The 14,266-nt window shown below is 40.6% G+C and overlaps 1 protein-coding gene across 4 annotated transcripts in view; it reads right to left on the bottom strand.

Moving 5' to 3' along the window:
- The window catches only part of CHST1 (carbohydrate sulfotransferase 1), a 35,189-nt gene extending 26,788 nt beyond the window's left edge, over positions 1–8,401 (bottom strand). For 2 of the 4 annotated variants that reach the window (XM_034417428.3, XM_034417427.3), the window contains exon 1: positions 7,497–8,401. The gene's annotated coding sequence lies outside the window, so the exon portion shown is untranslated. Of the gene's footprint in view, positions 1–6,819; positions 7,278–7,496 lie in introns of those variants that run through there. The other 2 variants (XM_034417425.3, XM_087876787.1) reach the window with 2 other exon arrangements.
- Between the last annotated feature and the right edge of the window lie 5,865 nt (positions 8,402–14,266).

Here is a 14,266-nt window from a genome sequence, read left to right as displayed (position 1 = left end):
GCCGCCCTACATTATTCATTAATAAGATGTACCAAATTTTCTCTTATCAGAATGGCAACAGAAAGTAGTGGCAACCTAAGTCATATCTATATAAACTGTTGATTGAAACTGTTCCTCTCTGCATTTATGAGATACTGTTAACTGATGATAAATAAGATTACCCCAAAATCGTACTCAAATAATCTTTCTCTCATTGCTAAGAAGCTGTTGCCTTCAAAGCTAGGCTCCATGGTTTCCAGATATGTTTGAACCTCACCCCAGAAGTCGTAAGGACAGAGGCACTGAAAAAATGTTCTGTCTAACAAAGAAATGGCCTCCCTCTTTAATTTCTCTTACTTTCCCCCCCACCCCAAAGCTTTCCCCCTCCTAATGGATGGTTTTATTATACCTACAAACATAAGACTGTTGATTGTCAAAACACAAATCCTGCTAGTAGTGAACAAACTGCTTTTACTACTTACCTGATTGAATAACTTTGTTTGTTTGTTTTTTTATTTGAAATCCTGCTGCCTTACAGGCATAGAGTATAGCAAGCCATAATGGCAAGACCTGGCCTCCGACATTTATTCTTTGTACTAACATGCATTGGCTAGAATAGTTAACTAGTTTTAAGAGAGTTCTATTTGATCTTATTCATCCAGAGGTGGGTGTCACATACTGTAACAACCAATTTGCTCAGAACTGAAAATGTGAGTGCATGTATGCGGCATCAAAAAAACGGCAATTATATAGGACGGAATAGCGCTACGGTGGGTGGGCGGGACCAGCCACTGGTCGGAACTACCGGTTCGCGTGAACCGGTCCGAACTGGCAGCAGCCCACCTCTGCATTCATTCTACACTCACTTGGTTTTCATATGCATGCACATAGCCTGAGGAAGGCATGATAGCATGATTTTGTGCATCTATGTAAGTGGCCTTAAAATTAGAGGAGTGTTGAATGGTAACGCTACTGGGTATAGTGAGACAAAAAGTTATGCTTCTTTATGAATTACTTCATAGAAAAACGGCAATTATATAGGACGGAATAGCGCTACGGTGGGTGGGCGGGACCAGCCACTGGTCGGAACTACTGGTTCGCGTGAACCGGTCCGAACTGGCAGCAGCCCACCTCTGCATTCATTCTACACTCACTTGGTTTTCATATGCATGCACATAGCCTGAGGAAGGCATGATAGCATGATTTTGTGCATCTATGTAAGTGGCCTTAAAATTAGAGGAGTGTTGAATGGTAACGCTACTGGGTATAGTGAGACAAAAAGTTATGCTTCTTTATGAATTACTTCATAGAAAAACATTTCCTTCTTAATAAGTGCTTCTTTTACAGCCACAGACATGAGACTGTTGGTTTGTAAAACACAAATTCAGCTAGAAGTGAACAAACTATAGCTTTGCTGGCTGCCTTAACTATTTGACTGAATAACTTTGTTTCTTGAAATGAAATGCTGCTGCCCTGCAGGCATGGAATAGAGCAAGCCATAATGGCAGGAGTTAGGCTCTGACATGGTTTTATTTTTCTCATATCTATAAGAATGGGAGGACAGAATAATACTGAATGGCTGGAAGCACTATTGCCATACAAGAGAATAAAGACTGGAGATTATGGAGAAATCCTTTGGTTAAAGATAACTCAAACATCTCTGGGTTTACCAGATTGCATCCAAAATGAAAGATTTGTACATCAGCGATATCAAAATCGCTTTTCTGAGCAGCTGAAAACAAATCCAAGAATTAGCAAACTTTTTCAGTACAACAGAGTGTGTCCTAAAAAGAGAAAGAGTCTGAGAATAAATATTCAGAGTATACATACTTAAAGCTCAGATAAAACATGTCATAAAAATAGTAAAGCCAATTTCAATCCTCCTAATAATTTTTTGATATATCATACAGATCACTTAAATCGTCTTTAGTAAAATGTTCAACTCTCAGCAGAATCACTTAAGCCCTCACTCATAGAACAAGCAACATAAAGGTCAATTGCATTACATATTATTTTTCAAGTCAAAATCCAGCTTATAAAAAGTCTATTTTAAGGTAATTCATTAACTTTCTTATTCCCAACATGTCTCCTTAAAATAACATTTCTATCTGCCTGGTAGATGATGAAGATGATTTAAATTTCTATCGCTATTCATACCACATAGATTCAGATATGAACATAGAGTGTCTGATTTCGGTTCAAGACAAAATTTTGAAATATATGTGCATTGTTCCATGCTGAGAATATTCCCAACAGTTGAATATTTATACTTCGTACTTTCTTATAGGAAAGTACTATAAGTACACTTGTATCCTCAGAATCTATTATGAAAACCCCCTTTTGATCTTTTATACTTTAAAGTTGGTAGGATCAGAGAGGGGGTAATTGTTATGAAATATCACAATATAATTCACATTAACATTCTGTACAATCCGCAACAGTTAGTATATCATTATTACTATTATTGGAATTGTTTCAAAATATTTCAGCTTATGAGCCAAGCTATTTCATATGACTTAACCCTTGCATCAATATGCATATGATTATAAACAATTCCACTTTTTCGATCTGACCCTTGGTAGTCATGACCAAGGAACTGTTGTGAATATTCTCAGCATGAAACAATGCACATGTATTTCAAAGTTCTGTCTTAAACTTGAAACCACACAATTCATTCTCATCCCTGATCTTAGGGACAATTTTTTAAGAGTTCCAATCATCTATGATCAGTATCTAGTAACACAGCATGTATGGATTCCAATTCTTCTGGCATTGGCTGGAGCTAATTGAGTTCAGGATACATAGGATATGGGAAAGAGCCAACTAAGTACAATTTGAAGACTAAAAGCAATTGTGCATTTTTATTTGTTGAACTCGTGATGGAAATTAATCAAGGAAAGAACCAACATTGTACTAAGGAGAAATTTCCTGACAATTAAAACAATTAATCAGTGGAACAACTTGCCTCCAGAGGTTGTGAATGCTCCAACACTAGAAGTTTTTAAGAAGACATTGGATAACCATTTGTCTGAAGGGGTGTAGGGTTTCCTGCCTAAGCAGGGGGTTGGATTAGAAGACCTCCAAGGTCCCTTCCAATTTCTATTCTATTCTATTCTATTCTAAATGGTTGGTACTGTTCCAAGCTCAGAATAATTTAATTATTATATTTCATGGAAATTTCTAGTAGAAGAAAGTTAGGGATGGTGAATCAAAGAAAGGAACTATCTTAGTTTGAAATATGAAACAAATGAGCTAGCTCAATTTAAAACACATGCATCTTCATTGTCTAAAATTTAGATTCTAAAAACAAACATACAGAAGTGAAAGATAACCAAAGTGTACATCTTTGAAAAGTGTCATTTCAAATTTCATCAGATGGCCATGCAAGTTTGCAGTCAGTGAATAGAATAAATATTCTTCAATATTTTACCAAGTTAGATCTCAGTTTTGCATTTTACTAATTAGTACAGATGATTCTCTTAATTTAGTTGCTGATTTTCTTCAAAAATTATGTCCCAAACTAAAATAATTTGTTTAAAAAAATCATTGTTGGTAAGTGTGCATCCTACATAAGTAAATGTACAGAAGTTACAGACAAATCTGCAAGGGCAGCAGCTTCTCCCCTTTTATTCATCCCAATCTTTCCTTGCCTGTTTTTTTTTTTTTTCTTCCTGAGCTGAGTTCTAGAGACAGAAGCCAGATTGGCTGGGAGAAAAAGTTAAGGTATATATACAGAATATTACAGGTGAGGAACATATTAACTCTCACTTCCCCAACTACCTTCTGTAAGAATAACTCATTTTATTATGAGGGAGAACTTTTGTATTCTTTGTAACATCTAGCATGTCTGGTTTAATGAAAAGAAGGACTAGGAGTGACATGATAGCAGTGTTCCAATATCTAAGGGGCTGCCACAAAAAAGATGGGCTCAACCTATTCTCCAACACACCTGAAGGCAGGACAAGAAGCAACGGAGGGAAACTAATCAAGGAGAGAAATCAATCTAGAACTAAGGAGAAATTTTCTGACAGTTAGAACAATTAATCAGTGGAACAGCTTGCCTTCAGAAGTTTGGGTGCTCTAACACCGGAAGTTTTTAAGAAGAGATTGGATAGCCATTTGTCTGAAATGGTGTAGGACTTCCTGCTTGAGCAAGGGTTGGACTAAAAGAACTCTAAGGTTCTTCCAACTCTGTTATTCTGTTATTAAGATTAGTAGACCACTAACATAGGAAATTTTGTTCAAGATGTGCAACACTCGGAATGTATCCAATACTAAATCTTGTGTAACAGGCAGTCTGCATTTGAAACAAGCATTTATAGCCCCAAGCATCCCTCATCATTGGCCATGCTATTTGAGGCTGCTTGAAACTGCATTTCAGCAACATCCTAAGGGCCATAGGGACCATCTTTGATTTATAGTAATGAAATCACTACTGTACTAAAAGCTAGCAATTGCTCCATGGGATAGAATTTTACTCACAGTTCTACAGGCCTTAAGAATATAAATAATCTATTAATTTAACCATCAACCTGTCTCTCATTCTCAGTCTGTCTTATACAGCTTCTGATTTTTCCTCAATTTACCCTTGACAACACAACAGAATATTCAGTTAAGTGCTTATTCAAAAGGTCCCACAATTATTTTCAATTGTTGTCAATACACTGCTTTGAATTAAGAATCTTCTTTCTAAAGTATTGAGAAAAAGATTGTTTCATAGCCTAGCGAGTATTAAAGATGAATACACTTTCTAATCTTTTTAGCTGTCAGATGTAGTTTCCTACCTAACAAATATGCTTTCATTTACACATAAACTACAGCAACACACTGAACATGGGGCTTCTTATACAGGGGAAAACCAAAACAGGCAGAAATTTCAAAACATGATGGCAGATTTACCAACTGGACGGGGAGAAACGAATTTATCACATCAGTACTTATCAATGGCTCCATCATATTTGGGAGCTCAGTTCAAGGAGCTCTTTTAATTTGGTCCTAGCTTGGAAAGATGAACAGACTGTGCGTTATCATACCTTCCTACCTGGATTTTGAGATATTCAGAGGAGACATTTTTCTGAATGTCCCTGCTGAACATAGTACAGCAGTTCTTGAGAAGAAAAGCTCCTCTTCAGGTTGTGGAATGTTCTTCCCAGAAATATGTACTTGGCATCTATCTGGGTTAGTATGATTTCAAGTAAAAGCCTCTATTTTTCCAATGTTTTTGCTCTTTCACCTTTAAAGTGATTTTACTATCTGCTACTTCTAAAGCAATACTTCTGGATTTTACTTTTCATTTCTTGCTTAAGAGCTTTGTTAATCTAGCAACCTTTAAAATCCAAAATAAAATATCAATAAGAAGTCATATTTATTTAACCTCCTCCACGGGACATCTTGGCATTTGTGTTGATGGAACAAAATCTTGAAAAATAAACAGAACTGTGGAATTTGTTTTACTTCAACTGTGAATAAGATATACTTACACTACTCCAAAGTTTATTAAAAAACCCCAGTCCATTAAAAACCCTAGAGTTTTTAAAATCAATCTTTGCCCTAAAAATCTTTTTAGGAGTCATTGTCAACAATCAACATATGTCTATATTACATTTTGGTCCTTACTTTATAGAATTACTTTACAAGACCAGCATGAACAGCTGATCTGCACCTAATAAATTAAAGTAGTTTTGCTACTACAAGAGAACTGCTATCATGAATGGACATTTCCAGGAAAATATCCCACCTACAAAAGATTTTTTTTTTCTATCTGAAAGCTAGAACTATCCTGCAAAGTCTGAAAACATGCTGTGTTAGAGTGGGAGGGAATGAATAAGAACATTTTCATTCACTTGAAGCCTGCTCAGTTTCAGGTCTTCTCTAAATCCTCTCTTTGCAAGCCGAAACCCAGCTTTTAGATGGGGAGAGATTACAGGTGGCACAATCTTAATCAGTGACATGGCCTCACTCTCTGGGGAAGGGTTAGGCTTTCCTCTAAATAGCAGAATATTGTTTAGGTTAATCCAATGCTGGTTCTTTAAAAAAAAGTAATTATTATTATTCATTTCAACTGAAACAACAGCTTTACTTGTTGCACCATATAAATTAAATCATCTGGATTAAATACTATTCTCATTCCTTTGAGTGCCTCGTATCACTTAGGAGCCCAGAGATGCTATTCAATCAGTGAAATCTTTAATGTTTTCCCAAATCCAAAAAAAATAAAGGTTTATCTCATCCATACAAAAGCTTGTTTCTAACAATGGATTGTTGAAAGGCATAGATTTTTCTTCCTTCTGATTCTTCCAAATTGAACTGAGAAACTGTTAGCACAATTTGGAAATTAACATGGGGGAAATCCCAAGTCAGCAGAGAAAGAACTTTAAATAGAGAATAAGAAATTAGAGTTTGGAATTCTGGACTCCAGTTGTTGCTCTAATCATCTTTGGAAATCAGAATTAGTATTATAGAATGTCAGTGAAAGAAAGCAGGATCCACAAGACCCTCCATTCCAGCCAACCCCATTTCTAGTTCAGAACAAAACTAGAACTTTTATCACCCTGGCAAGCTGGAGAAGAAATCCATATATTTCAATATTCTCCCACCCAACACTGTGCTACTCTGTTCTTCTATATTACAAGGCCAACCAAAAACTTCTACTGGGGATCAGAGCCAATCCACAGCACTGGGTGAACAAAGGCAGAGTTCTATGACAGACAATAACTCTTATGACTCCCCCGGTTCACTGATATACTTATAGCCACTTCTTACAACTCTGAAACCCGTAAATGAATCCTTCCAGCACAACACACAGATCACCACGTTTCCCTGAGCCACAATCACAGTTACCTATAGTTCGCTGCATGCCCCACCATCATGCCGAAAGCATGGTTCAAGGAAGGATGGGAAGAGATTCTCTTCTTTTCTATTCTTTAGTAGAATGCCGGCGCAAAGGAGCAGTTTCAGATTTTTCCAGGGACGAATAGTCTGTTCAGTGTTCAGTTGCAAAGATTTTGCAATATTAGCCCGTTAGATCGGACTTCATCCCTTCAGGTTAACACACGATACCTTTGTACCTTCGGTAATCGGGATCCCGATGAGGAGGGGGGGCTCTGAACTAGAAAAGCTGAAGCCACAGAAATGACTGTTAAGACTCGCCCCCCCCCCGTTTTGGGCTATCCCGAAACGGCGTTTTCACAGCGGAAAAGTACATTCCCGCGGTGCTACTTATTGTCCAGTCACCGATCCAAGGTGTGGGAATGCACGTGTGGAAATCACAGCGCTCCCTCCTCTTGCTTCTCTAGCAATTCAGTTTCAAAGCCGGCTTGGGGTGGGGGGGGTGGGGGGGAGAAAGCCACCCCAGCACACACTCCAGGTAGCCAAGAAGAGGGGATCCGGTGCTTTCCTTCTTTACCACCACCCCCGCCAACCTCCACCCCCCCCGCCTCCCACCCTCCGGCGTCCTAGGCAAGGGGGACTTAGGCTGCGCCCCGTCACGCCTTGCTTTTCCCATTCACATAAACTACCTTCAAAAACGCGGGGCTGCTTCAGACGCAGCGGCGGCGGCGGGTGCCCGCCTCATCTCCAGAGATTCCCAGCCGGAGACCGTGGCTGCATCTCCCTTCCGTCCGCCCCTCAAGCTCCCTCTGTCCCAGAGAGCGGCAGCGGCGAGCGAACCATCCTCTCCCCCTCCCCTCCTCTCTCTCTCTCTGCGCGGGTCTGAGCTCTCGCGCCCGCCAGTCTTCTTTTTCTCTCTCTTTCTTTCTCCCCGCGCGCGCGCGCGCGCGGCCAGAGCGAGAAGGGCGAGCGGTGCTTCTCGCTCGACCTGCCCCGGCCGCGCGCTTTCGGCTTCTCTCTCTGCAGCGCCGGTCCCGGCTGCCCCCGCTTTCCCCCCCCCCCAACCGCTTAGATGGTGCGGCGGCGGGTGGGGGGATGTGGAGGATGGAAGGATGGAGAGGGAGGGGGTGGAGATGAGGGGCGGAAGAGAAGGAAGCGCGCTTCGCAGTTGCCGCGTCGGTCCCGAAAGGCTGGAGAGAAGCGAGCGAGGAGAAAAGACCTCACTTTTCTCCTCTCTGGCAGAGCCGAGTCTGTCTGCAGAAGTGGCTACCTAGAGAAGTCCTTCGTGTTTTCCAACACCACCATTTCCCCCCCCCCACACACACACACACATCTCCTCCCCTCCTCTCCCTCCGGCGGTTTTTGGCCTCTTTGGTTTGCTTTGACCAGAGCACAAGTCTGGCTTTTTGTTTCCCTGCCTGCTCGGGCTCCCCTCAAACGGCCGGGCAGCAAAGAAGCGGTTGAGGCGGCAGAAGCTGAAGGGAGCTCCTCTTAGGGGAGCCGGATCTGCAGCAGGAGCGGTTGCCGGCCCCTCCCGCGCCCCTTCTCCAGGGTCAGCGCACAGCCCATTTTTGCTCTGCCTTAATTGGATAAAACGGGAGGTGGGGGAAGGGGGGACTCCCTTCGGGCCTCTCCTCTGCAGCTTTTTTTTTTTTTCCCTTCTCTCTCTCTCTTCTGCACAAGGAATTTGGCGCGCAGCGGATCGCTTCGACCCCAGGTCATTCGGTAGCGAAGGTGAGTTGATGCTGCGATCGCCGCTCGCTATCCAACCAGCGGGTAACTTTGTTATTTCCAGATGGCCAAAGTGACGGGATTCTCTCCCACTTAAAGGCGCCGACGGGCTATAAACGCCGCTGGAAGATTTGCGGTTTAGTGGCTGTCACAAGCCCGCTCGGTTACTGTACTGTACGCGGAGAGTTGCGACTGGCCGCCAGGGGTCGCTCTCCTACTCGTTGAACAATTTCCCAGATTTTTTTTTTTAAAAAAAGAGAGACGGCATTGGGGTCCGGTTTGTGTGCCGGCTACTGTTCCCGCGGATGCTTCGAAAGTCTGTAATTTTCCAGTTCCCAGATGGAAATTCCTGCATATACTCTTCCACAGGCCTCTATGAGCTATAGAAAGAGTCCTGAGTCGCACTCAAAACACTCCCCCCCCCCACGCTTGGATTAATAAAATCACAAAAAACATGTTAGCATACTAGCCATGCCTCTTTATGGATCTAAGAAATTATTTATTTTTTAAATTGATACTTATTGAACAGACAGTTTCTCATCTCCGGGTCCATGTAGCTTTAGAATTTTTTTACTTTGAAATTGAAGAGAACCCATTTCCTTCTTCCTACAATTTAACAAATATGTGAAGATCCCTTTTTCTATGACCTTAACTGAACCCTTCTGTGTTCTGCAGCCAATGTTGGAAACAGATTTATTTTTCCTCAACATCTTCATAAAACCTGCAGTATTGCTAGTCTTAGTAAACCCCCCCCCCATTTTATTCCATTTCAGGCAAAGAAAACTAGGTCTAGGGCTGAAAACATTCTTCTGTATCCCACATAGTAAAAGAAAAGCAAAACTCTTCAAAGATTTTCATGGCTACCTCTTAACTAATGAATCATGGAATGGTAGGGACCTTGAAGATCAACTCCCTTCCGGTTTCAGAATTCCTGACCATTTATTTATTTATTCCCAAATAAATGTATTACAGGTTTTTAGCTGCATTCATATAAAAAGGACAAGGTTATTTGTGAAGACTAGATGATGCTCTCATGTTTGGCAATATCATATTCCTCTTCTATGCGGTCAACTGAAGTTCTAAGTTTATATATTCCATCCTTCATTCCTCCTTAGTTTGTAATGCCAGACCATCTAGGTTGCCTTGACTATAATATTGACTGAAATTGACTTTAGGAGAAAGGTTCCATGGTTTACAAATAAGTGCTCCCCTCTGCAATTATATTTGTGTACACTTCTGACACAGCTGCAGACAGTTAAAAGCACTTGTTCCAGAAAAAGTGTCTAGCCTTCTTAGTCATAAATATATTTGATATATGTTGCTTGAAGGGGGAGAAAGAGGCAGACTTGAGTGTGCACAACAACAAAGAAAGAGAGGAGGAAAGAGCTTGCTCTTTATTTTTATTTTTTAAAAAAATATATTCAGTCTTTATTACTTTATAAGTAACTCAAGACGGTGAATATAATACTCCTTCCTCCTCACGTCAAGTGAACCATATCCCTAAGAGATTTGGAGAACTCAGTTATAACTGCAGGTCAGCATCTTTTCATCATCCTATTTCTAGCTGAGATATTTGGAAATTTCTAGCTCCAAAGTTTCTAGAATGCAAATTGCTTTTCAAAGAAGGCATTATTTATTCCAACTGAAAAAAAAATTGATATATTATGTATGCCTGGATTTCCTCACTCTTGCAATGCAAATTTTATCCTCATTCCCCTGTTTTCTTTCTATCACACCACTGCTTCTCTTGTTGAATTACGCAAGTGCCTGTATAATATCCCCACTTACTCTACTCTGTCATGAAATACACAATCATTATTTGAATGCTTCTTCTACCCAGACCTGGATGCAACTTAATCACTGCAATAATAGACATAGTCTAGTGTGTGTGTCCATGCTCATTTTTGAAAGATATTCTATTTAATTATTTAATTTATATGCTGCCCATCTCAGTATCCAAAGCGACACTGGGTGTTTTATAGTCTTTATATACCTTATAGTTCTAACTTATAACTATATCTGTTTATGACTACAGATCTGCCACCTTACCCTTACATTCAGATTTGCTTTTTGGAACAACTTGCTTAGTGGAGAGATCCAAAGAATTTGACAATTTATGAAATTTGTGACCTTCTAATCAATAAATAATAAAAATTGTCCTAACTGGAATTTGCCTTTGGTTTTTCACTCATGTGATCACTAAATTGGCTGTCTGATTTGTGCTATGTTTGTTTGAGGTAGAATTTCCCATTTGGGGTTGCACTGAAAATTTAAAGCAATTTGATAAGAAAAAAAAAAGATTATTTTAGGCCTCCTCCCTTCATCACAAGCCTAAACAATTTTAGTAACTTATCATCTCTAAAAATACTATACAACAAATGATCTCTTCTTCCAAATCTCATGTCTTTTATTTTTATTTATTTATTTTTATTATTCGTATTTCTATGCCGCCCAACTCTCTGAGGACTCTGGGCGGCTTACAACAAAGACAATATGAACAATATACAATAAAAGACGTTAAAAAACCCATACACACCACTCATGGCCGGATCTTGCAAGATCGCAGCGGCGAGATCAATGGCCCCAAGCCTGCCAGAAAAGCCAAGTTTTCACCATTTTCCGGAAGGCCAGTAGGGTGGGAGTGGTCTGGACCTCAGGAGGTAGCTGATTCCAGAGAGCCGGGGCAGCCACAGAGAAGGCCCTCCCCCGCGGACCCGCCAGCCGACATTGTTTAGCTGACAGGACCCGGAGGAGGCCAACCCTGTGGGATCTTACCAGTTGCTGGGAACTATGCGGTAGAAGATGGTCTCGAAGATAGCCTGGCCCTAAACCATATAGGGCTTTAAAGGTAATAACCAACACCTTGAATTGTGACCAAAGACCAATAGGAAGCCAGTGCAGCTCATGGAGGATTGGTGTAATGTGGGAGTACCTAGGTGCACCCACGGCCGCTCGAGTGGCTGCATTCTGGACCAACTGTAGTCTCCGAACACTTTTCAGGGGTAGCCCCATGTAGAGCACATTGAAATAATCCAACTGTGTGGTGACAAGGGCATGAGTGACTGTGAGAAGAGCCTCCCAATCCAGGTAGGGTCGCAATTGGTATACAAGGCGAACCTGTACAAAGGTTCTCTTAGTCACAGCTGCCAGGTGTTGCTCTAATCTCAGCTGTGGGTCAAGGAGGACACCCAAATTGCGAACCCATTCTGAGGGGGACAGCTTCTCCCCCCCTCCCAGGGCTAAGGATGGACATGGTCCTTAGGAGGCAATACCCACAGCCACTCAGTCTTGTCTGGGTTAAGTCTGAGCCTATTGACTCCCATCCAGACTCTCATAGCCTCCAGGCACTGGCATATCACATCCACTGCTTCACTGAAATGATGCAGGGTGGAGATATACAGCTGGGTATCATCAGCATACTGCTGATATCCCACCCCGTATTGTCAGATAATCTCCCCCAGCAGTTTCATATAGATGTTGAATAAAAGGGAAGAGAGAACCCAGCCCTGAGGCACTCCACAAACGAGGGGCCAAGGGGTCGACTTCTGTCCTCCTATCAACACCGACTGAGACCAACCAGAGAGATAAGAAGAGAACCACTGTAACACGGTGCCTCCCATTCCCAACTCCCTTAGTTGGCCTAGTAGGATACCATGGTCGATGGTGTCAAAAGCTCCTGGGAGGTCAAATAGCATCACGATAGAGGAATGACCCCCATCACGGGCTCACCAGAGATCATCCATCAGCGCGGCCAAATAGATTCTTATCTAAAAACAGACTTAAAAACAGGGGTGAAATGCTCCCAGTTCAGACCACATCTCTCGATCTGGTAGCGATGGAGGCGGGTGGTTTGGCGAACCAGTAGCAAATATCCCTGCCCCCCACATGCCCAGCTGAGCTGCGCAATCATCAGAGGCTTTTTTTAAAGCATTTTTTCTACAACCTCTTTGACGGAAGAGGTTATAGAAAAAAATGCTTTTAAAAGGAAAAAAAGCCTCTGCCAATCAGGCAAGTCATCTGGGATCCTCAGAGGCTTTAAAAAAAAAGAAAGCCTCTGCCGATCAGGCAACTCAGCTGGGATCGTCAGAGGCTTTTAAAAGCATTTTTTTACAACTTCTTCAGCCAAAGAGGTTGTAGAAAAAATGCTTTTAAAAGTTTAAAAAAAAAAGTTGGCCACGCCCATTCAGTCATATTACCCCACCACCACCAAGCCACGCCCACAGAACAAATTTTACATTTCACCACTGCTTAAAAGCCAGAATCCTGATCAGCCAAAGGCCATTAAAGATTACAAGAAATAAAAACAAATCTATTTTAACCATGATCAAATAAACAAACCTTATATTCCTTCACTTCATTTTTATCAATCTTAGTCTTTAATATTTTCAAATAACTTGATTTATCTTTTTTTCCTTCATTCCTTCTCACAAAATTCTTCCACATTTTAGCAAGCCAGTAATTTACTGTATTGTATTGTAAATCCAGTATAGCAATTTATCCAAGTAATTCTTCTGATCTTTTACTTGTATAAACCTTTTAATTACTAAGATATTAACTGGTTTCATATGTATATCCAGTATATATCTTCTTCCATATAAGTCGTATAGCCTGTCATTTTAGATCCAGATTTAAATCAATTTCAGTCTTGTCTGACAGAAGTTACTCCTTTTATAGAACTTCATTTAGGCACAATCTATAATAGCAAATATTCTTAAAAATAACTTGTAAATTCATTGTTCACAAATATCTTTCAATACATCTAAGTTAAAGTATTTTGCACCATTCTATGTTAACAAGTCGAATTATATGTTCTTATCTTTTAATTGTATTCTTTAGTTCCTTCTGGTTCCCTCTGGTATCCAACCTTCAAAGTTCCATCATATATATTTTTTTAAAGAAATTAGAACAACAGCTGTTTCCCACAGGAAGAATTCTTGTAATTAATTTTAAAGTCTTACTTCAAATCTATCTGGACTACTATCCTTTACTAAATATGCATTACAACTGTGAGCTTAGTTGGAATGCCTCGACTCCCAGACATTCAATCCTCAATCTGACTGCAAAAAAAACCCTTGGTTCCTGTGGTCTACTCATGAGGAGTAGCTGTCCAGAATACATATCAGCGATCTCATAATCTGTCTTTTCTCTGGCCAGAATACTCCATCCAGCCACCAATCTTCACTATAATGTCAGACCCAGTCCTTCAAGGACAGCTAGTTTGCCATGTCTTCCCTGGAAGTATCTTCTCACTGCTTCTATAGGACTTTGTTTCTAACCTGGATCATCTGAACCAAGTCTAGTCTGTCCTTCTTAAAGGGTAAAAGCTACAATACTTGAGGCAAGATCTGCATTATGACTAATAAAGTGAAATTATTTCCCATGATTTGAAAACAATGCATTTCTAATCAACTGTTATTCCAAGAGCTTTTTTTCAAGCTAGATGTCCATCCTATTCTTTTTTCAAGTTAGCTGACCATTCTTGTGCATTTACTTCCTCTATTCTAAGTGTGTGTGTGTGTGTGTGTGTGTGTGTGTGTGTCTTTGGTTATTCGGGGTTTCTCCCGTGTAAAATTGGAAGAGTCTTGACGATGTTTCGACGAAGTCTCATTCCTCATCTTCAGGCTGGTGTTTTCACCTTCGTGCTTCTAGGAACATACAAACACCTACATACAAACACCCACGAAAACCTCAGAATATATATATATATATATATATTATTTATAACATT

This window comes from Pantherophis guttatus, chromosome 1 (assembly GCF_059756535.1).
Source record: "Pantherophis guttatus breed Tessera chromosome 1, ASM5975653v1, whole genome shotgun sequence".
NCBI lineage: Eukaryota > Metazoa > Chordata > Lepidosauria > Squamata > Colubridae > Pantherophis > Pantherophis guttatus.
This window is presented reverse-complemented; position numbering and strand designations above follow the sequence as displayed.